The sequence below is a fragment of the Bombina bombina genome, chromosome 4 (genome assembly GCF_027579735.1).
Source record: "Bombina bombina isolate aBomBom1 chromosome 4, aBomBom1.pri, whole genome shotgun sequence".
NCBI lineage: Eukaryota > Metazoa > Chordata > Amphibia > Anura > Bombinatoridae > Bombina > Bombina bombina.
Window position 1 is genome coordinate 613945706 of NC_069502.1, and position 23722 is coordinate 613969427.

Sequence of the window (23722 nt, forward strand, 5' to 3'; positions counted from 1 at the left end):
TTTTTTAGTGGTTTGGGAAGGTAAAGTGCGAGAGCATAAAAATGTTGATTTAAATATTTAGGAAACATTGACTGATATGCTGTTTATTTTATTACAAGCAATTTTGGAGGTTTTTTAAATATAATTTTTGGATTTTCCTGTTAATTAAGAGATTTTTTTTTTCTAAAATGATTTGATCTGAGCAAGTAACGCGGCAAAAGCACAGCAATTAATGACTGCATAAACCCTAATCTGTTGCCATAATCCAGATGTATTATTAACCCCTTTTAGCCAGCATAGCATTTTATTAAAAAGTAATCAGGGGTATGTTTAGCTCTTTCGTATAACTTCTGTCTGTGTAAAAACTGTAAAGCAAGGTCATAAAATTCCTTACAATTTACACCTTACAGATACAATTATCTATTAAATTGTGCAGTTGTGTTTTCTTATAAGGAAAAAGTAATGCAAGCTGTAATATTTTTAGTTGTCTTGCTCAAAATTTAACCATGAAGTCAAATATCTAACAACAATGAAAATGTGATTTCCAATTGCCTATGTATTACCTTTGCAAAAACACTGTATGCGTGCTTAACTGATCTTTTTTTTTTTTGCTTCTTCTACTAAGCCATTCTAGTCCATCAGAAAAGCAACCAATTAAAAGGTTGATCACAATATAACTTTGATTATTATCAGGATGTTAACAACTGCTGATGAGATGAGATAACAAACAGCCATTTTTTTATTGTTTGTTGGAAGGACTTTTTCAGATTGATGTCTCTATACTTATCATGGGTCAGTCCAGTTTGGCTAATCAAAATTCAAATCCTTTATACTTGACAACAGCTTAAACACAATTACAAATATTATGGAGTTTCCTAAAAATGTTTCAAAGGTAACACTGGTTTGTGCATGACTAAATTCCCCACTAACACATTGCATTATGCTAGGAAGCACCATCATTAACATATACAAAAGCTACCTGCTCAATCAATTAAAATATAATAATACAATTTAATAATAAGCATTTTTTACATTAATACAAATTAGCCAGATTAAGGGGGATATTTATCAAGCCATCAACTTTGTTGAATTCAACGGCACAAATACACTTGCCTAACCCCGCATAACATCGCGGCCGCGGACCTGAATACGCTCTCCATATTTATTAAAAAAATGGCAAAAAGACGCACACCAGGTACGGGGCAATGAGCATTGGACTGTTGTTAACTAGCAGTCATCGATCTAGCGTCTATTCAGCTTTTTACCAACTTTATTTATACCCTGTCACTAAACGCCGCCACTATACTAAAATGTTTAACGCCTATCCCGCCGCTCCCAGCCCCTGCCGCCACCTAAATAAATGTATTAACCTCTATCCCGCCACTCCCGGACCCCGCAGCCACCTAAATAAATATATTAACCCCTATCCCGCTGCCGCCACCTAAATAAATGTATTAACCCCTAAACCTCTGGCCTCCCATATCACTACCACTAACTAAGCCTATTAACCCCTAAACCACCAGCCCCCACATCGCCATAAACTAAATTAAGCTATTAACCTCTAAACCTAACAAGCCGCTAACTTTAAATTAAAATTCCTATCTTAAAATAAATTTAAACTTACCTGTAGAATTAAAAGAAACTATTTTAAACTATTAATTAACCTACCCTTACTATTATACTACACTTAAATTAAACTAGCAATTAAATTAACTAAATTACATATTAAAAAACCCTAACCCTACTCAAATTATTTAAATATACTATTTAACCTTATTAAAAATGACTAAATTACAAAAAAATAAACGCTAAGTTATAAAAAATAAAATACACTAAATTACGGAAAAAAACAACACATTTTCAAAAATAAAAATGAATTACTCCTAATCTAATAGCCCTATCAAAATAAAAAAGCCCCCCCAAAATAAAAAAAAACCCTAGCCTACAATAAACTACCAATGGCCCTTAAAAGGGCCTTTTGTGGGGCATTGCCCCAAAGAAATCAGCTTTTACCTGTAAAAAAAAATACAAACACCCCCTAACAGTAAAACCCACCACCCAACCTACCAACCCAACCAAATAAAAACCCTATCTAAAATAACTTAAACTCCCCATTGCCCTGAAAATTGCATTTGTATGGGCATTGTCCTTAAAAGGGCATTTAGCTCTTTCACCTGCCCAGACCCTACTCTAAAAATAAAACCCACCAAAAAAAATCTTAAATAAACCTTACAGTTATTGAAGTCCCGCTTGAAGGATCCATCCAGCCTGCAAGAAGCCTTCATCCAGACGGCAAGAAGTCTTCATCTGGGCGGCCTTTTCCATCTTCATCCAGCCGGTGAAGTCTTCAGCGCGGATTGAGCTCTCATCCTATTGGCTGATTGGAACAGCCAATAGGATGAGAGCTGCTCAAATCCTATTGGCTGATTGGAACAGCCAATAGGATTTTAGCAGCTCTAATCCTATTGGCTAATTGGAACCTTTCAGCCAATAGGAATGCAAGGGACACCATCTTGGATGACGTCACTTGAATTCAAGTTCCAGTTTACAGCCGTGACCGTATTGAAGAGGAGCTCCGCGCCGGATGTCTTCAAGATGGACCCGCTCCGCGCGGGATGGATGAAGATAGAAGATGCCGTCTGGATGAAGACTTCACTGGATGGATGAAGATGGAAGAGGCCGCCCGGATGAAGACTTCTTGCCGCCCGGATGAAGACTTCTTGCCTGCTGGATGGACCCTTCAAGCGGGACTTTAATAACTGTAAGTGGATCGTCGGGGGTTAGTGTTAGGTTTATTTAAGTTTTTTTGGGGTCGGTTTTATGTTTAGAGTAGGGTCTGGGCAGGTAAAAGAGCTAAATGCCCTTTTAAGGGCAATGCCCATACAAATGCCCTTTTCAGGGCAATGGGGAGCTTAGGTTATTTTAGATAGGGTTTTTATTTGGGGGGGGTTGGTTGGGTGGTGGGTTTTACTGTTGGTATTTTTTTTTACAATTAAAAGAGCAGATTTCTTTGGGGCCATTGGTAGTTTATTGTAGGCTAGGGTTTTTTTTTATTTTGGGGGGGGGTTTATTTTGATAGGGCTATTAGATTAGGAGTAATTTGTTTTTATTTTTGATAATGTGTTTTGTTTTCGTAATTTAGTGTTTTTTATTTTTTGTAACTTAGCGTTTATTTTTTTGTAATTTAGTAATTTTTAATAAGGTTAAATAGTATAAAAAAAAAGTTCCAAAGTGAAGCAGCAGTTAAAAAGTTTAACAAATCCTTTATTCCTTTAAAACAAAGCAAGGGCATACAGCAACATGGAGGTGGTTCAAGCAAAAAGACTCTGACCGGTTTCGGTCATATTGACCGTAATCATAGAATAACACCTGTTAAGGGGTGCTCCCTTTTATGCTAAACACTCCATATTCATTGGTTAAAAACATGAAATGTACTGCTAATCACCTTAACCCTGTGCATACCAAATTTCCTATAGACATAGATAGGGAATAGTACAGGACAATATATACATTAATAAATAAATACAATGTTTACAAACAGTGAATACAAAATAGAAAGTGCAATCTGAGAGGATAGTACAAGAAGGCAGGATATTAGTATAAATGTCTAAGACAATAGGACTGTAGAGTTAAGTAAGTTATTTAACTTTATAACAAAAACAGTTATATTAACAAGCTCATCACAGTCCTATAAGGTATATTCATTAAATATGATAAAAACCAAACAGCAAAGAAACTTGTGAGATAGTCTATCCACTCTCATGTTTCAAAGAGGCAGAGAAAAATATCTAACTGTCTCTTAGTATGTAGACAATTGACAAACAGAAATAAAGTTGGAAATGAATGTGAGAATGTACATAGACAAAGCAATAGAGAAGAGCAAATGTTCAATTATTTTCAGATAGTTCTAAAATAATCAACCAGATAAACAATAACCCTAGTGGTAGTTGGCTAAAAACTCTATCGAAACGTACATTAGGAAGTAGAGATAGCCACTAAACTTACATGGAAATTATTGATTTATCTATGTGTTTAACCCTTGTAGCTCAATAATAATAAATGTATATTAAGCTCTTTTGCCTATTAGAGAGATCTCTTATGTTCACTAATCTAAAGAGGAGTACTTTTATATAAATACAAAGTGTTTGTCTATTTATTTCTGCCAGTAATTTATAATATCATATTCTGAGTTGTACCCGAGTGGTAGTAAACATTGAGTTTTAAAAATCCAATACGTCTCTTGTTTGCACAATATAGATAACTTATCACCACCCCTAGGTGGTGTGGTAATCTGTTCTATGGCTTGCCATTTAAAAGAAGTGACATCCTGGTGATGAAAATCAATAAAATGGGCAGAAAGCGCTGAACAAGGACGTTTTTTGGAAATATAAGAGAGATGTTCTCTTATTCGTTTGCCTACTTTTCTGGTCGTTCTCCCTGTGTATTGTTTTTTGCAAATAGAGCACTCAATTATATAGATCACAAATGTACTTTTGCAATTGACACAGCCTTTAGTATTAAATTCTTCTCCTGTTACATGGGACTTAAATGTTTGAGAAACATTTATATGGTCACAAGAGGTGCAAGCTCTCTTACCACACTTGAATGTGCCATTATGTTTCAACCAGGATGATCCTGATTGCTTATCACTCCTTAACATACTCGGGGATAGAATGTTACCTAAGGTCACATTTCTTTTTGGGACAAACATACATCCCTGTTCAACTGTGTCTCTTAGTTCCTTGTCCCCTCTTAGTATAGGCAAATTCTTTTTAATGATTTTGCAAACATCATCATATTGAGCTGAATATGAAGTAATAAACTTGAGTCTATTTTGTGAATCAGTAGAGTTGGATGTTGATTTTTCCAATGCATTGGCCCTACTGATATCCTTAACTTCAAAAAATGCTTTGTCTATGACTTTGGTTGGGTAACCCCTTTTTTGCATTCTCATTTTTAAATAAGTATATTTTTATACTTTTTTAAATAAGTATATTTAAATAATTTGAGTAGGGTTAGGGTTTTTTAATATGTAATTTAGTTAATTTAATTGCTAGTTTAATTTAAGTGTAGTATAATAGTTAGGGTAGGTTAGGTGTAAATGTTACTTCTTTTCTAGCATATAAATCAATGGGATATCTGGCAGCATCGAACATAAGCTTTCGGTGGCGGATTGAAAACCAGGTACGCTGGCCCAGAATAGCTGCGAGCATACCTGTTAGAAATTTGATAAATGGGAAAAGGTGTCAAATAGGGCCGAATGTGTAGTCGGAACATCTGTAATGATGTAAGCATTGATTTGTGTCGGATTGAGACCGGCGGATCGTATGTTACGTCACAGATTTAAACTTTTGCCGGTCTGTAGGCTTTGATAACTAGGTTGGATCAAGCTCACAACAATTACTCTGCAGAATTCCAGTGTATTTGTGGTTGATGGCTTGATAAATGTCCCCCATAAACCCAACAAACACACATCCCCAGTATACCAATAATGCAACCATTAGGCCCCAATATTCAAAACGTGAAATTACCTGTTAGGGTTCACCAGGCTTGCAGTCTGTCGATATATATTCTTAAAAAGTGGACTGAACCTTGTGCTGACAAGTGGTGATATGTCTCCCATAGGATATAATGGGGATTGCAACTTCAGCAAAGCTGCAATGTAGGCAGTCTTTAAAGCGTGTTCGTGAATATAAAAAGTTCTCTGTGTAGTAACACTTCAGTTATGCATATGTATATTCAATTTCACTGTATGTTCACTAGATATGTCACGGTGGGAAATATCGCCACTGAAAAGCAGGCGAGACTGATATGGCTGAAAAGGGAAAGCTAAGATGGAGGACAGTGCTTTGAATATTAGAAACCCATGGCGATGTTTCCCCATTAACGTACAGGTTACTCCAATGGAATGCCTAGTAAACTCCCATGTAATGACTATGGGGTTAATTTACTTTGCCCCGCATGGGGCCAACTCGCCCTGTTTCCATGTGAGCCTGCAGGCTCACCAGAAACAGCAGTTAAGAAGCAGCGGTTTTAAGATCACGGCTCCTTAACTGGATCCGCCGCCTCTGAGCGGCGTACAGCAATCAACCCGATAGAATATGATCGGGTTTATTGACACCCCTGCTAGCGGCCAATTGGCCGCAAATCTGCAGGGGGCTGCATTGCACAAGCAGTTCACTAGAACTGCTTGTGCAATGCTAAATGCTGACAGCGTACGCTGTCCACATTCAGCAATGTCTGGCGGACATGATACGCTGCAGTGTATCATGTCCACCAGACATTGTTAAATTGGCCCCTATATATTCATTATGTCTGCGATCAACTTTGTTATTAAAAGGCAAAAAAACAAAAAACACTTCCTATTAAAACTTTTGGAGCCCGGGGATTGTATAGTATCATGTTAGAATATGTATGTAATCTGTAAATGTGATTGTACTAATTTTCTATTGTGTCCTTAGGCATGTATTTTTACTTATTTTAAGTTTGCGAGTGCGCATTCTCAATATTCATTTTTACATTATACTGAGAATGCGCATTAGCGTTTTCTCATTTCCATATTTCACAATATTGTGAATGTGTTTTAGTGTTTGCAATATTCATATTTCATAATATTGCAATTGCGTTTGTGCAATTGTGTTTTACTTATAATATTAATATGTTAAGAAATATGAATTTTACAAACTCAAAAACACATTGCAATATTGTGAAATAAGGAAACAATCACAATTATGACATACAGGTGTACCTTGAAGATATTGCGGGTTCGGTTAATTCAAAAATACTTTATTGCTAAATTATGCTAACCATCATCTGAGCCTTCAGTAAGTCATAATCTTTTACTGGAGGTGAGTATATATAGGTGTGTATATACTGTATGTGTATATACATGTGTAATTATGTGTTTATATATGTTGGAAAATGTCACCGATAGACTTGCTCAACACAGGGTTGCCACAAACCTTCAATTTGTAAAAAGAGCAATATCTGTGAAGCGCAATAAAACAAGGTATGCCTTGTATGAATATTGTGATCACAAATGCGCATTCTCAATATAATGTAAATATGAATATTGAGAACACATGTAAATTATATTGTCATACAGTAATGTTTTAAGGAATCAGTTACATTACACCTTCGATGTAGGTGGTGATTCTGCTTTAAATATATAGCTGGTATCAGAACGGCATCTCCATCCACTGAAATATATGAGATGCCTCTCAGCGATGCTGCCTTTAAACACTACTGTTGTCTCTTTTTAATATTTTGCCAGCTTCCTCTACATTGCGATGGATCCCTTTTGAATATTTTGCCGCCTCGTGGCACTTTCGATAATCAGGTCCTTAGAGAGACATACATGCATATCTCTATGGTTTTGGAGCTTAACCGGTTTATTGCACACATCATCTATTAGTATGACTACACACTATTAAAGGGATCAATCAACATACAGGCCCTTTAACCTGTGATGTAATCGCAAAACCCCTGAAATTGCAATTTTGTTTGTCCCTAATTCTGCACATTTGTTTTTTTTATTACAAAATGGCAGATTAAGGATAAAAGATAACTGTGTAGTTTTTGAGAGGTCAATGTTTTGAGCTTCAGGGATATTAACAGAAGTATTTTAGGATTGTAATCACAAAAAAAACACACTGACGTTCAAAGATCAGAAATCATTATCTGCCAAAAGCAAGTGCAAGATTGTACTCAAGCCTTATATTAGTAAAGCTACTCAATTTATACAAAGAAAACAGGTGTTTTACAGCTTTTCAAATGGGATTCACAGACCTGCATTAAATCAAAAGAAATTGGGCCAAAGCAAAAGTTGAAGGCTAATTGATTTAGTTTTGATAATGACTGCCAGGTGTTTGTAGGTGTTTTACTTAACCTACAATACAAGTCAAAAACATTTGCAATAAACAATTTATTAGTTTGTATAATTTTTTAAAATTTAAATTTTTAAACAAGTACAATTTTCACAGTTTAAAAGTGTGATTTTAGGCATATTTTTATAAAACCATAAATAAATATTTTGCTTACCAATAGTGAAGTGAACCTGCACAAAACTACACTCTGAAAAAGTTGTGTAAAGAGCCACGAAATGCCGCTTGAAATAGGCCATAATCTGTTTTCAAAAGGTTAAAGCTGTTTAACCCCTTAAGGACCAGCGACGTACCCTGTATGTCACTGGCCTTTTTTTGGGACTTGATTGTTTTATAGCGCGATCTTGCCACCAGCAAAGCCTGCTGGATGGAGGGCATTAATAGCGTGTTCTTGCAAGACTTGTGCTATTTTGTCCTGAAAAAACCCTTAAGGACCAGTGACATACAGGGTACATTGTGGTCATTAAGGGGTTAATTAGAAAAGGTCAAAAGTCTAAGAATACCTATTTGAAATGTGTTTTTAAAGTGACTAAACACATGATATCAATGAATAAACACTGAGTAAAATATACATTTTTATATATCATTTTATTGTTTTTATAAGTGTGGATTTTGTTCCATATAAAGTCCAACATGTACAAGGCCCTGTGTTACATGTAACTATTTGTGTTTAAGAATATGTTTTGGAGATGAGACATTTTTTACAATATCTCTAGACTGATCATGTCTTTACTTGTCTTAAAGGAATTGACAACGGCAAATGTTTTTTTTTAAATTTAAAAGAAAATGAATACACAAACTGGATACGCTTGCCTAAAGAGATCTGTATGCACAAGCAGAGTTTGGGCTTTATTTATCAAGCTACATATTCTAGCATGAGCAGGGGGCGGCATTGCACAAGTAGATGCTTGTGCAATGATAAATACGGGCAGCAATATGCTTTCTTCAATCCCAGTTGAACAGGTTCGCAAAAGCAAACCTTGTCCGTCCGGGCTTTGTTAAATGGGGCCCTTTGACTATTCATCTCAAAGTTATCTGGGTGAAGGACATTTTTTCTTTTTTTTAAGATTGGGGTCACGAGCGCATGTATGAATTGGGATGGAAATTTAAACTTAGTTAATGAGAGGTTAAATAATTAGGTATGAGCTGGGTTTAATGTAGGAGAGACAAAGGGAAAGAGATGTGATGAAAAGAGTGAAGGGGACATTTAGGAAGAGACAGGATGGAAGGAGAGTGGACACCTCTCCTACTGTCACTGGTGTGAAACAGTGAAGGTAACAGTTGGATGGAAAGGAATTATATTCGGAATGATAATTGTAGGTTGTGAGAAAGTGCTTTGTCTTATCATTTTTATTTTTCCCTGAACATGGTATACAAGGTTGTTGGTTGAGAGGTAGTAAGATGGAGGAGGGACTGGAGGGTAAAGAAAAATAAGCCAATAGGATGAGAGCTACTGAAATCCTATTATTTTATTTGTAGCGATGTGGGGGGCCGGTAGTTTAGGGGTTAATAACTTTATTTAGGTGTTAGTGATGCGGGGGTGGCAGTTTAGGAGTTAATAGTTTTATTATTGTAGTAGCGATGTGGGGGGCCAGCGGTTTAGGGGTTAATAGGTTTATTTAGGTGTTAGCGATGCGGGGGCGGTGGTTTAGGGATTAATAACTTTATTTAGTGTCGGCAATGTCGGGGAGCGGTGGATTAGGGGTATTTAGATTAGGGGTTTATGTTAGGGTGTTAGGTTTTTACATAACTTTCTTTTCCCCATAGATAACAATAGGGATTGCATTACGGCGATCGCCATTCCATGATCGCAGGTGTTAGTTTTTTTCTAACACTTTCTCTCCATTGATGTCTATGGGGGATACCTGCACGAGCACGTCAAGTCAGGCCTTGGCTTTTGTGTGGTATGGAGCTTATCGCACCATATCGCACAACAAAAGAAGGTTTTTCAGTAACTTGTAATGGTAGCACTATGGAGAGTGCGATACTGCTATTTTTTTTTGCATTATTCATGCACCCGGTTTAGCGCCCAACTTGTAATCTTGGTGAATGATAGCAAGAAAGTCAAGGTGTTCAGATAAAAAGGCTACGAATGGGTGTTTATTGCAGACATTCCAGACAGCACCAGAGAAAGGTGTTGCAGAAAAGAGGTAGCAGCAGTATGTGTTTGAAGAGATTAAATTAATGGTAAGAACATGGTAGAAAATACAATTGTATGGAAGAGTGGCCAGCATTAGGTAAAACTCCAGTAGCCAAAAAGAGAATTAGTGATAATGAAGGTACATGAAAGTTGGATTTAAAAATACATTGCTAAACAAAAGCAACGTGTTTATCAGCTGTAAAAGATTGGATCTTTCTATTAACCCAGAATGAAGATACTCTTTGAGATCCATATATGAATGGATGTTCCATGCTTTTTAATGTTTATGACTTCACAGTTGGTCTGTTCTTGCTTCAGCATAAGGTTCCTGAGAAAGAAGGTTGCTCCCAAGTCAAGGGCTAGTTTTGCTGGGGAACGCTATTAGCCCAGCATTCTGTTAAAGCACCTGAAGGTGACATACAATTTGTGAGCAAATTTCTTGTTATTTATTTATGCATAGTCACAGACAATATAAACCTATGAGGCGCCTCCTGTTAAGAATATAAGAAGCTGTATACACACTTCTGCTTGTTAACACAAGCAATGAGCCTACATTTAAAGAAAGAGGGGAGTACCGCAAGGCCTAGTTTCCATTGAGGTGGTAAAATTTGGAAACTGGTGGTAACATGAAAAATCTCTATTGGCTTTAATGGAGATAAATATTTTTTATCACCAATTTCCACAATTTACCACCTCAATGGAAACAACCCCTATGGAGACTTTTTAATTTACCACCAGTTTCCAATTTACCCTTTTAATGTAAACTAGGCCTGAAGAAATATGACAATAATTTTATTACCTTATTTGGCCTAGTCTCCATTGAGGCGTTAGGTAAAGTTTGGAAACTGGTGGTAACATATAAAATCTGTTTAGAGTTTAATGGAGATACATGTTTTTATCACCAGTTTTCACAATTTACCACATGAATTGAAGCTAGGCCTTTATTTCTAAGGGAAGGTAGTTCTTACTTTAAAACAAAGTTATAAACCAGAATATAATGCTGCAGTCATTTGATCTGAAGTAGTTGAAAGCTAAAAAAACAAACTATTAAGTATAATTATGACATAAATAAATTACCTTGTTTTTCACAGCAGCTGAATGCCTTATAGTCATATATCATCACTGCTGTCATGAACCAGTATAACTACCTATTGCAGTTCCCTAAAGCACTCTCATTCCTGCTCCCACAGCTACAACACACAGTGAAAACCATTTGCAAAGGGCCAGCATGAGTACAACTGCTGCATTTGGTTGCTGGCAAAAATGAAGAAGCAGAAAAATAGCACTGAAACTCCAAGCAAGAAGTTATACTTTAGGGACAACTCCAATAGCAAATATAAAGCCTTAAACTGTCCTGCTTCTGACTTGTTATCAGTGCAGATGCCTGATGCTTAAAGGGATAGTCTAAACAGCATTTACGCTCTAATGTAGTACAGTATGTCATTTTTGCTTTATTGACCTAGATAACTAACACCTAGATTACGAGTTTTGCTTTAGAGGCTATGCAGTGCTAACGAGCAGTTTATGCTCACTGCTCACTTACAGACAGCGCTGGTATTACAGGTTTTTACAAACCAGACAAGAAGTGAGCGTTGAGCAAACTTTTGCTCATTACCACACTCCAATACCAGCGCTGCTTACGTTAGCGGTGAGCTGGTGTAACGTGCTCGTGCACGATTTCCCCATAGGAATCAATGGGGAGAGCCGGCTGAAAAAAAGTCTAACACCTGCAAAAAAGCGGCGTAAAACCCCTTAACGCAGCCCCATTGATTCCTATGGGGAAATAAAATTTATGTCTACACCTAACACCCTAACATGAACCCCGAGTCTAAACACCCCTAATCTTACACTTATTAACCCCTTATCTGCTGCCCCCGACATCGCCGCAACCTACATTATATTATTAACCCCTAATCTGCCACTCCGGACACCGCCGCCACCTACATTATACTTATGAACCCCTAATCTGATGCCCCCAACATCGCCGACACCTACATTATATTTATTAACCCCTAATCTGCCTTCCCCAATGTCGCCGCAACCTACCTACACTTCTTAACCCCTAATCTGCCGCCCTCAAACAAAGTCGCCGCCACTATAATAAACATATTAACTTCTAAACCGCCGCACTCCCGCATCGCAAACATTAGTTACATATTATTAACCCCTAATCTGCCATCCCTAACATCGCCGCCACCTACCTACATTTATTAACCCCTAATCTGCCGCCCCCAACGTCGCCGCCACTATTCTTAATTTATTAACCCCTAAACCTAAGTCTAACCCTAACACCCCCTAACTTAAATATAATTTAAATAAATCTAAATAAAATTACTATAATTAACTAAATTATTCCTATTTAAAACTAAAAACTTACCTATAAAATAAACCCTAAGCTAGCTACAATATAACTAATAGTTACATTGTATCTAGTTTAGGGTTTATTTTTATTTTACAGGCAAGTTTGTATTTATTTTAACTAGGTAGAATAGTTACTAAATATGTATTTTTATTGGTTAAGGAAGATTCTATAGCTACCGTAATAAGATTGCTATTTTCAATAGACAGGGATTTCAGCACATCTTTTTCAATGAACTACTGGTCAAATGCTCAGCTCCGCTTGTAGCGGTAAGTGAAGACTGCTTCCATTCACCACACACCTGTATGCCATTCAGAAAATGCATCTAATAAGCAAGTTAATATAATTAGAACTCATGAACCAAAGAATTAGGGAAGCATTGGTTGAGAGATGTCAAGGCACAGAATGCTGTACAAATTTATTGTATATAGTCACATGAAACAGCACAAAAAATTATTTCAACTGTGAGCTAGCTGTACTGACAACTCCTCCACTAGCGGGTGGTTACGTGCAGGACGTAAAATCAGCCACCATAGTGAGCCTTGAGGATCTATGTCAGTATGTAGCCTGTCGAGAGCATACACAAAGTCACATAAGCGGTAATTCCATATGTTAAAGGAACATTTCCTAGTATTGTGCACAGTACTATATAAACCACCAGTAAGTAGTTTAGTTCCAATCTTTAAAATACTAAGCAGTATAGACTGTAAGGGGTAATACAACAACTCCAGTAACAGCGGACACCACCAATATGATTAAAGGTATCAGGCGTCATGTTATAATAGGTCTGGATCTATGTGTATACAACCCACATTACAGGCTGATTGGATACTTAAACATAAGGATGTAACTATGTAAACATTTGTTATATTATACCAGGCTATACAAAGCAAATTCGGGCTATGGGGGTGAAGATTAACAACTCCAGTATTCAGCGGGCACCACCAATATGAGAAAAGGTAACAGGTGTCATGAATGTTAATTTTCTGGATCCATGTTAAAACTCCCCCAAAGCCGTTCAATGTGTCTGTCACAGAAGGATAGCAAGTATACAAAACGGTTTCAAACAAGTTTATAAACATGCGGTGTATATTTTATACACCCACAGACAGTTTTAAATTGTCCCGCAAGTTAAGTCCGTGTGTATACACAGTACATCCAGACACCTTCCGGTATATGAAGAATAGCGGACTTAGATGTCAAAAAGTTTAAGTATTGAACTTGTAATACAACCGTATGTTAGGCTTCAGGTGATTAGATATCCCAGCCTGGTTTCAAATTGGGCTGAATCAGCTTTCTTCGTGCTCCGTTATCCTAAGACACGTCCACCTCCACTTCCCACGTCACTGCCGACGCGCGTTTCACCCCCCACGTGACTGCCAGTGATCACAGGGGTTTCCTCAGGGCAGAAGCGGATGCAGGTTCTAAAGGCAGCCGCATTATAAGCTTGCTTCTTTCAGCTCACAGGTGCAAACAAGGAGTAATAATAACCAATAAGAATCCTTAGGTGAGCCGCAGCCCTCCTTTTTATGTAGTAGAGGAAAAAGTGAAATTATATACAGTGAGACCTTATAATAGTAAACTAAAAAGAATCTATATTTAAAAATAACAAGGAGACCAATGTTCTAGTATCTTTGAGGCGAATACATCTAGTGTATGCTGAACATTATTCAATCAAGGCCTTTAGACTATATACCAACACAAAAAGTTCTGTGTAGAGATATAGTCAATCAATTGGTTCATGTGTATCAATATTATAAAGGAGTTATTACTTTATTTAATTTATAAAATAGTATCGTCAGGGTGCATTTTATTTAACTTCTGCAATTTTTTGAAAGCTATTATAGCAAAGATAATGCTCTTTAAAAACTATTACTTCTTTAAGAATTAGCGAGTTTTTTTATTTATTTTATCTCTAAGGATAAATAGATTAGACAGATAGAGTAAATCTTAGTAGGCATGTCATGAATAATAATGTATCAAACAGTGGATGTTTTTAGGTGTGGTCATTTTGGGGATACCCAAAGGAATCCTTATTTGAGAAATGCAGCAAATTCAAATTTCTCATTGAGCCCTTTGGGCATTACAGTCTGTAACTTGTACATCCATTCAGTTTCCTTTTTGAGAAGTACATTATCTATATCTCCCCCTCTACCAAAGAGGGAGCATGATTCAATACCTGTGACCCTTAAATCTAAGGGATTACATTTATGGAATTTCATGAAATGGAGTGCCACTCCACTTCTTATGTCACCTTCTTCTGCTGCCTTGATGTCATCTCTGTGTTCAGAGACCCTATCTTTCAACATTCGTCTCGTTTTTCCTACATAGTAGGTCGGGCAACAGCAAGATAATAGATAAATTACATTCTCAGTCTTACAGTTAATGAACTGTTTAATTTGATAGACAGTGGAAGTTGTGGAAAATGTTTTTGTACGTACAATAAATTTACAGAACACACAATGTCCACACCTGTAGCATCCTTTAATTTTTCTGTGTTCCTCCAGCCAATCCTTCTCACTTGGGCTTTTTATAAAGTGACTTTTGACCAGTTTGTCTTTTAGATTTGAAGCCCTTCTGGGAACCAGAGAGGGTTTATCCCCCACAATTTTTCTAATCGTCTCATCAGCTTTGAGAAACTGCCATTTTTCATCTAAGATAGTGCGGATTGTCTCCCAATGACAGTTGAATTGGGTAACAAAATGCACTTTTGATTCGTCAGTTTTCTGTTTAGACTTGTAGAGTAAAGTGTCTCTATCTGTTCCCCTGGCTCTATTTCGAGCATAATTGACATTCCGTTTCGAGTAACCTCTATTTTCAAATCTGTTCGTCATTTGTATCGCATGTTCGTCAAATTTCTTTAGGCTTGAACAATTTCGCCTTAGGCGTAAGAAATGTCCTACAGGAATACCTCATATTAAAGATTTAGGGTGGTGACTGGATGCTTCTAAGATATTATTAGTAGCAGTGGCCTTACGGAATATTTCTGTGGCCAGGTTTTTCCCTTCTTTCTTAATTTTTACATCTAAGAAAGTAAGTTCGTTAGCATTCAGATCAAAAGTCAAAAGAATGTTGTAGCTATTTTTGTTAAGCACTTTAACAAATTCTTTTAGAGAATCTTCTGTCCCCCTCCAAAGGAGGAAGACATCGTCCACATATCGTAGCCATATAAGGACATGTTCTTCAATCCAATGTTGTAGTTCATTGAACACTATTTCAGTTTCCCATAGGCCGAGATGGAGGCAAGCATAGGATGGAGCACATGTTGCCCCCATCGCTGTGCCTCTGGTTTGCTTGTAGAATTTTTTATCAAATGAGAATACGTTATTTTTCAAAACGAATTCTAATAGGGTTAACACAAACTCTGTATGCTTTTGGTATGCTGGACCTCTACTTTCCAGAAAGAATCTCGCTGCTCTTAAACCCACCTCATGTGGGATGGAAGAGTAGAGTCCTTCCACATCCAGAGAGACCAGGAGTGTATCCTGCTCAACTTCTAGACCATCCAGTTTCCTAAGAAGGTCACTAGTGTCCTTCACATAGGAGGTCAAAGTTAGTAGAAAAGGTTTCAAAAATTGATCCACATAGTTCCCCAGGTTCTCAGTAATGCTCCCAATGCCCGAGATAATAGGTCTCCCGGGAGGTTCTCGTAAGTTCTTATGTAATTTGGGAATGCAATAGAATACTGGAACTCTGGGGAACTTCGTATACAGGTATCTCCATTCACTTTTATTAATGATGCTGCTCTTTCTGGCATCATTTAGTAGATGTAGGAGATTAGCTTGTATTGATTCAATGGGGTTCGTTTGTAGCAGTTGGTATTGCTCTTTATTTCTCAATTGTTTTTTTACTTCTTTCATGTAGTTAGACTCCTCCATGATGACAAGGTTTCCCCCTTTGTCAGCCTGCTTTATGATGATTCCTGATTTATTCAAAAGTTCTAACAGGGCTCGTCTTTCATTGTAGTTAAGGTTATTTGTACTTTTACCGTGAAAGGGAATTTTATCAATTTCCCTTTCTACCTCTTTAACAAAGAGATGTACAGCAGGAACTAACATTAGGGGGGCATATATTCAGACCTGAGTCAATTGATACTGTAAGACTTGTCTGTTGCCTTTCTTGAGTCTCCAAAATGGGGACATCATCTGGAGGTTCATTAGAGTCAAGTAATTGTATAAGGTTATAGATAGCCAGAGTATCTTCTTTATGAATATTACCATCAATACAATCTACATCTGTAATGTTAGTTTGTTTCCCTTTCATTATGGAAGACAAAACTACCTTACGAGCAAAGAGATTAAGATCCTTTATCACAGTAAATTTGTCCATTGGATTTGTTGGACTATACGTTAAGCCCTTTTTTAGAAGGCTTACGTGAGCATTGTTAAGAGGAAAAGAGGATAGGTTGACTATTTGTAGTTCGTCACTGCTATTTTTAGGGGGATCTATCAATAGTCCCCCCTGTAGTCTCGATGAGTTCTCATCCTCGACCCTACCCCTCTCTTCATGTTCCTCCCCCTTCTCTGGGGTCTGCCCCGTTCTCTGGACAGATCCAGGGGGCTTAGATTTAGTTCTGTGTCTTTTCCTCCCTCCTCGTTTCCTTTCTTTTTTACTTGTCCTTTTACCCCCTCGTTTTTTGATAACTTATTGTCCCCTTCAACATCAGAGCAATCTGTCCCTGAGTCGTAGGAATTTTTATTCAGGTAATAGGTATATACCTGGTTCTTTTTATAGTCGTCTTGGTCACGACTCAATTTTCTACATTTTCTTTGTTTGATTTCTTGTTGTAATTTGGAGACCAAGTCTTTTATTTCGTCATTCAATTTTGAAAATTTCGAATCACCCTCAAAAGAATTAACTACTCTTAGGGCTTCGTCTATTTCAATTTTAATTTTGTCCTGTTTTTTAATATCCTTATTGACCATTCTTTGCATAAGGTCAAGAGAACATTCTGAAAGTCTCTCATTCCAGTCTTCTAGAAAGTTCTCTCCTTCTTCATCATCCTCCCTCATATGCATTCCTGGGTCTAGATGTAATCGTAATCCCCTAGGTACAATTTTTTGCTTAATATAGTTCTCTAGGCTATATTTCTCAGCTCTCATTCTTATTTGTTTTGTCAATAGGTTTTTATATTTTTTAAAGGCACCATATATGTTAGTAATATCATGACCCTCATGATTGGTATTGTGCTGAAGGGATTCACCCAATTCAGCCTCCCACTGTTCATCTGATACTACAAAAGCCATATCTAAGTTTTTTACTCAATCCACTAATTTATGTAACAAGAAGTTTTTTAAAATTCTTTTTTAATTATTACATATGTCACCCAAAACGATACTTAAAATCTTTTGCTTAAAGAGGCAACTTTAAAGGGCACACAGGTCCGTAGGTAACCGAAAGCAGTCAGCACTAAATGATTGTATCTTATGGAAATATTTTCCTTTTAACGATACAAATTATAGAAAGTTTTCACAATTTTAAACAAGGAAACCGTAACAAAAAAGGTTTACCTTGAATTAATTAATACAATTATTACTAGACTCACCTAATAGAAAAGTACTAAGGTATCCACCAAGTAGACTTAGGTAGTTTACAAGAATATTAATGGGATAGGGAGGCTAGTAAGACCTAGAGAATTAAATCTTTACCTTGAGCTATGGGGCAGAGCCCAGGTGAATAAAAACCTTTTATGAAGGAAAAAATGTGTGATATGCAGACCCTTAAAATAATTATGTATTTTTATTGGTTAAGGAAGATTCTATAGCTACCGTAATAAGATTGCTATTTTCAATAGACAGGGATTTCAGCACATCTTTTTCAACGAACTACTGGTCAAATGCTCAGCTCCGCTTGTAGCGGTAAAAGTTTATAAACTTGTTTGAAACCGTTTTGTATACTTGCTATCCTTCTGTGACAGACACATTGAACGGCTTTGGGGGAGTTTTAACATGGATCCAGAAAATTAACATTCATGACACCTGTTACCTTTTCTCATATTGGTGGTGCCCGCTGAATACTGGAGTTGTTAATCTTCACCCCCATAGCCCGAATTTGCTTTGTATAGCCTGGTATAATATAACAAATGTTTACATAGTTACATCCTTATGTTTAAGTATCCAATCAGCCTGTAATGTGGGTTGTATACACATAGATCCAGACCTATTATAACATGACGCCTGATACCTTTAATCATATTGGTGGTGTCCGCTGTTACTGGAGTTGTTGTATTACCCCTTACAGTCTATACTGCTTAGTATTTTAAAGATTGGAACTAAACTACTTACTGGTGGTTTATATAGTACTGTGCACAATACTAGGAAATGTTCCTTTAACATATGGAATTACCGCTTATGTGACTTTGTGTATGCTCTCGACAGGCTACATACTGACATAGATCCTCAAGGCTCACTATGGTGGCTGATTTTACGTCCTGCACGTAACCACCCGCTAGTGGAGGAGTTGTCAGTACAGCTAGCTCACAGTTGAAATAATTTTTTGTGCTGTTTCATGTGACTATATACAATAAATTTGTACAGCATTCTGTGCCTTGACATCTCTCAACCAACGCTTCCCTAATTCTTTGGTTCATGAGTTCTAATTATATTAACTTGCTTATTAGATGCATTTTCTGAATGGCATACAGGTGTGTGGTGAATGGAAGCAGTCTTCACTTACCGCTACAAGCGGAGCTGAGCATTTGACCAGTAGTTCATTGAAAAGATGTGCTGAAATCCCTGTCTATTGAAAATAGCAATCTTATTACGGTAGCTATAGAATCTTCCTTAACCAATAAAAATACATAATTATTTTAAGGGTCTGCATATCACACATTTTTTCCTTCATAAAAGGTTTTTATTCACCTGGGCTCTGCCCCATAGCTCAAGGTAAAGATTTAATTCTCTAGGTCTTACTAGCCTCCCTATCCCATTAATATTCTTATAGTTACTAAATAGTTATTAACTATTTAATAAACTACCTAGCTAAAATAAATACAAAAGTAACTGTAAAATAAAACCTAACCTAAGTTACAATAACACCTAACACTACACTATAATTAAAATAATTCCCTAAATTAAATACAATTAAATAAAATTAGCTAAAGTACAAAAAAACACTAAATTACAGAAAATAATAAACAAATTACAAGATTTTTAAACTAATTACACCTAATCTAATCCCCCTAACAAAATAAAAAAGCCCCCCCAAATAAAAATAAAGCCCTACCCTACACTAAATTACAAATAGCCCTTAAAAGGGCCTTTTGTGGGGCATTGCCCCCAAAGTAATCAGCTCTTTTACCTGTAAAAAAAAAATTACAAATCCCCCCCAACATTAAAACCCACCACCCACACAACCAACCCTACTCTAAAACCCACCCAAAACCCCCTTAAAAAAAACTAACACTAACCTCTTGAAGATCACCTTACCGGGAGAAGTCTTCATCCAACCGGGCCGAAGTCCTCAACAAATCCAGCAGAAGTGGTCCTCCAGAGGGGCAGAAGTGGTCCTCCAGACGGGCAGAAGTCTTCATCCAGACGGCATCTTCTATTTTTATCCATCCGGCGCGAAGCGTGTCCATCTTCAAGACATCCGACGCGGAGCATCCTCTTCTTTCCACGGCGACTGAAGAATGAAGGTACCTTTAAGTGATGTCATCCAAGATGGCGTCCCTTCAATTCTGATTGGCTGATAGAATTCTATCAGCCAATCGGCATTAAGGTAGAAAAAATCCTATTGGCTGATGCAATCAGCCAATAGGATTGAGCTGGCATTCTATTGGCTGATTGGAACAGCCAATAGCATGCCAGCTCAATCCTATTGGCTGATTGGATCAGCCAATAGGATTGAAGTTCAATCCTATTGGCTGATTGCATCAGCCAATAGGATTTTTCCTACCTTAATTCCGATTGGCTGATAGAATTCTATCAGCCAATCGGAATCTAAGGGACGCCATCTTGGATGACTTCACTTAAAGGAACCTTCATTCTTCAGTCACCGTGGAAAGAAGAGGATGCTCCGCGTCAGATGTCTTGAAGATATATATATATATATATATATATATATACACACACATACATACATAAACAGTGCTTTTTTTTTTTTTTTTTTTTTTTTGAAGAAGAAGAAGAAGAAAAAAGGTACCCATACTCACTAATGATTGATTAATATAATAACTTTGAGAAAAGCAAAGGGACAATGTTATTTACAATCACCTAGATTACGAGTTTTGCGTTACGGCTTTTAATGCTGAAAAAATAGCAATTTCAACGTTCAAATCAGCCAATAGGATTTCAGAAACTCTCATCCTATTGGCTGATTTGAATTTGAAGAATCAAATCAGCCAATAGGAATGCAAGGTACGCCATTTTGAAATGGCTACCTTGCATTCAACTTCAGTGTACGGTGGCAACCGTATGAAGAGGACGCTCCGCGCAGGATGTCTTCGGCTTCCAGGATGGCTCCGCTCTGCGCCGCCGGGATAAAGATAGAAGATGCCCCCGGGATGGATGAAGACCTCGCCGCCTGAATGGAGATGGATGTCCGGACTTCAGAAACCGTAACTAGATCTTCTGTGTTAGGTTTTTTTTTTTATTTTTTTGGGTGGGTTTTCTTTTTAGATTAGGGCTTTGGGCTTTGAAAAAGAGCTACATGCCCTTATAAGGGCAATGCAAAAGAGCTAAATGCCCTTTTTTTTTTTTTTTTTTTTAAAGGAGCTTTATTGAAAAAGAAAACATACATTATACATGAAAGTCAGTGGTATGACATAAAAGAATACAGATCAAATATACAGCATTTGACTAAGCCTTGACAATCCTTTAGCTCCGTTTTTACAATTTTTAAGAATATTCTGTAACATAAAATATACTTTTTGTAGATGCTAAATGCCCTTTTAAGGGCAATGCCCATACAAATGCCCCTTTAGGGGCAATGGGTAGCTTAAGTTTTTTTTGGAGTTAGGTTTTTTATTTTGGGGGGTTGGTTGGGTGGTGGGTTTTATTGTTGGGGGGACTTTGTATTTTTTTACAGGTAAAAGAGCTGATTTCTCTAGGGCAATGCCCTACAAAAGGCCCTTTTAAAGGCTATTGGTAGTTTATTGTAGGCTAGGGGGTGTTTTTATCTTGGGGGGCATTTTTATTTTTATAGGGCTGTTAGATTAGGTGTAATTTTTTTTATTTTTGATTATTTTGTTTATGTTTTTTTGTAATCTTAGTGTTTTTTATTTTCCGTGGTTCTAGTGTTAATTATTTTTGGTAAACTTAGATTTTTACATTTTTTCGTAGGATTTGTTTTTTTTTAGTTGTAATTTAGATTTTTCTTAAATTTTCTAAGTGTTAGTTTTTTTTAAATTTGTAATTTAGATATTATAATTGGTAGTATTTTTTATTTTATTAGATTAGTTATGTTAATTTATAGTTTAATGTTAGGTTTATATTTATTTCACAGGTAAGTTTTTATTTATTTTAATATAGTTTTATTGTAATTTTAATTTAAAGTTAGGGGGTGTTAGGTATAGGGGTTAATAGTTTAATTTACTGTTTTGCAATGTGGGAGGCTGGCGGTTTAGGGGTTAATAGGTTTATTTAGTGGGATGCCGGAGATTTAGGGTTTAATAACTTTATTATAGTGTCGGCGATGTCGGGGGCGGCGGACTAGTGATGTTTAGACTTGGGGTTTATGTTAGGGTGTTAGGTTTAAACGTAACTTTTTTTTCCCCATAGACATCAATGGGGTTGTGTTACGGAAATTTTTCATTCCTCGATCGCAGGTGTTAGGTATATATTCTAAAATTCTCTCCCCATTAATGTTGAGCATGTCAAAGTAGCCCTTTGAGCTTAAAGCCACCATATCATATGGAGCTTAACACCACCATATCACATACACAAGGAGACTTTTCAAAAACTCATAATGGCAGCGCTATGGAGGGTGAAATAACACAACTTTTGTTGCGTTCATTTCGCACCCTGCTTAGCACAAAACTTGTAATCTAGGTGAATGTTTGATACACTTTGAAGCACTCTCTTGTGAAAACTAGAGTATTTACATGATGATTACAAATATTACCTGTTATGAGAAGGCAGTGGTGGGGGTACTCGGTACCGGTGAGTATCCCACAAAAAAAGCCCTGTGTATTTATATACACTCCAAACTATGGGAGTAAGTCCATGGAAAGATGTGTCCAAGGACGCTCACCATTAGCAATAGGTTGAAGAAGACCCACAGGAAGACGTCCAGGAGATTCTGTGCACAAACTGAGCAGGAGGCAACATACGCAGCAACATCAGAACGAAGACCTGGCCACCAGAATTGTCGAGTGACAGACCAAATTATTTGGTTCTTGCCTGGGTGACCTGCGGCTTTAGGATAGTGGTAAGTGTGCAAAAGTTTAGTTCGAAGATTCTCAGGAACAAAAGTAGGTTTCTCAGGAGGTGCATTGGTTTGTGCAGCCAGGATCTCCTCCCCCAAGGGAGAAGTCAAATTAGTAAATATGGTAGCCAAAATATGGTCAGGAGGTATAACTGGAGTAGGTACAGACTCCTCCTTGGACAGAGGGGAAAATTGTCGAGAGAGGGCATCAGCCCTAACATTATTACTACCAGGCAGGTAGGAGACCACATAATTAAACCGAGACAAAAATAGCGCTGATCTGGCCTGTCGGGGCGACAAACGTTTTGCTTCAGAAAGATAAGTTAAATTCTTGTGGTCAGTAAGAATGAGCACTGGCACGCTAGTACACTCGAGAAGATGCCTCCATTCCTTGAGTGCCAAAATTATGGCCAGTAATTCCCTGTCGCCAATTTCATAATTGCACTCCGCTGGAGACAATTTCTTAGAGAAGAAACCACATGTATGTAAGGAACCGTAAGCATAGGACATTGAGACAAGAGGGCACCCACACCAGTCTCAGATGGATCAACCTCAAGAACGAAAGGCAGGAAAGGGTTAGGATGAGCCAGAACTGGAGTGGCAGCAAAGGCAGTCTTAAGACTATCAAAGGTCTTAATGGCAGTAGGTGACCAATGGAGTGGATCATTCTCTTTACGGGTCATGTCTGTGATCGGTTTGACCAAGGAAGAAAAGTTTTTAATAAACTTTCTATAGTAATTGGCGAACTGGGCGAAGCCACTGCAGAACTGCAGATAACTTGTCAGGATCCATGAAGAACCCTGCAACGGAGATAACATAACCTAGGAAGGTTACTTGAGTCTGATGGAACTCACATTTCTCGAGTTTACAAAACAGGCCGTTCTCACGTAGTCACTGAAGAACCCCTGTAACATCAGAACGATGAGCCTCAAGTGTGGGTGAGTGCATGAGGATATCATCCAAGTACACCACAACACACTGTTGCAACATATCTCA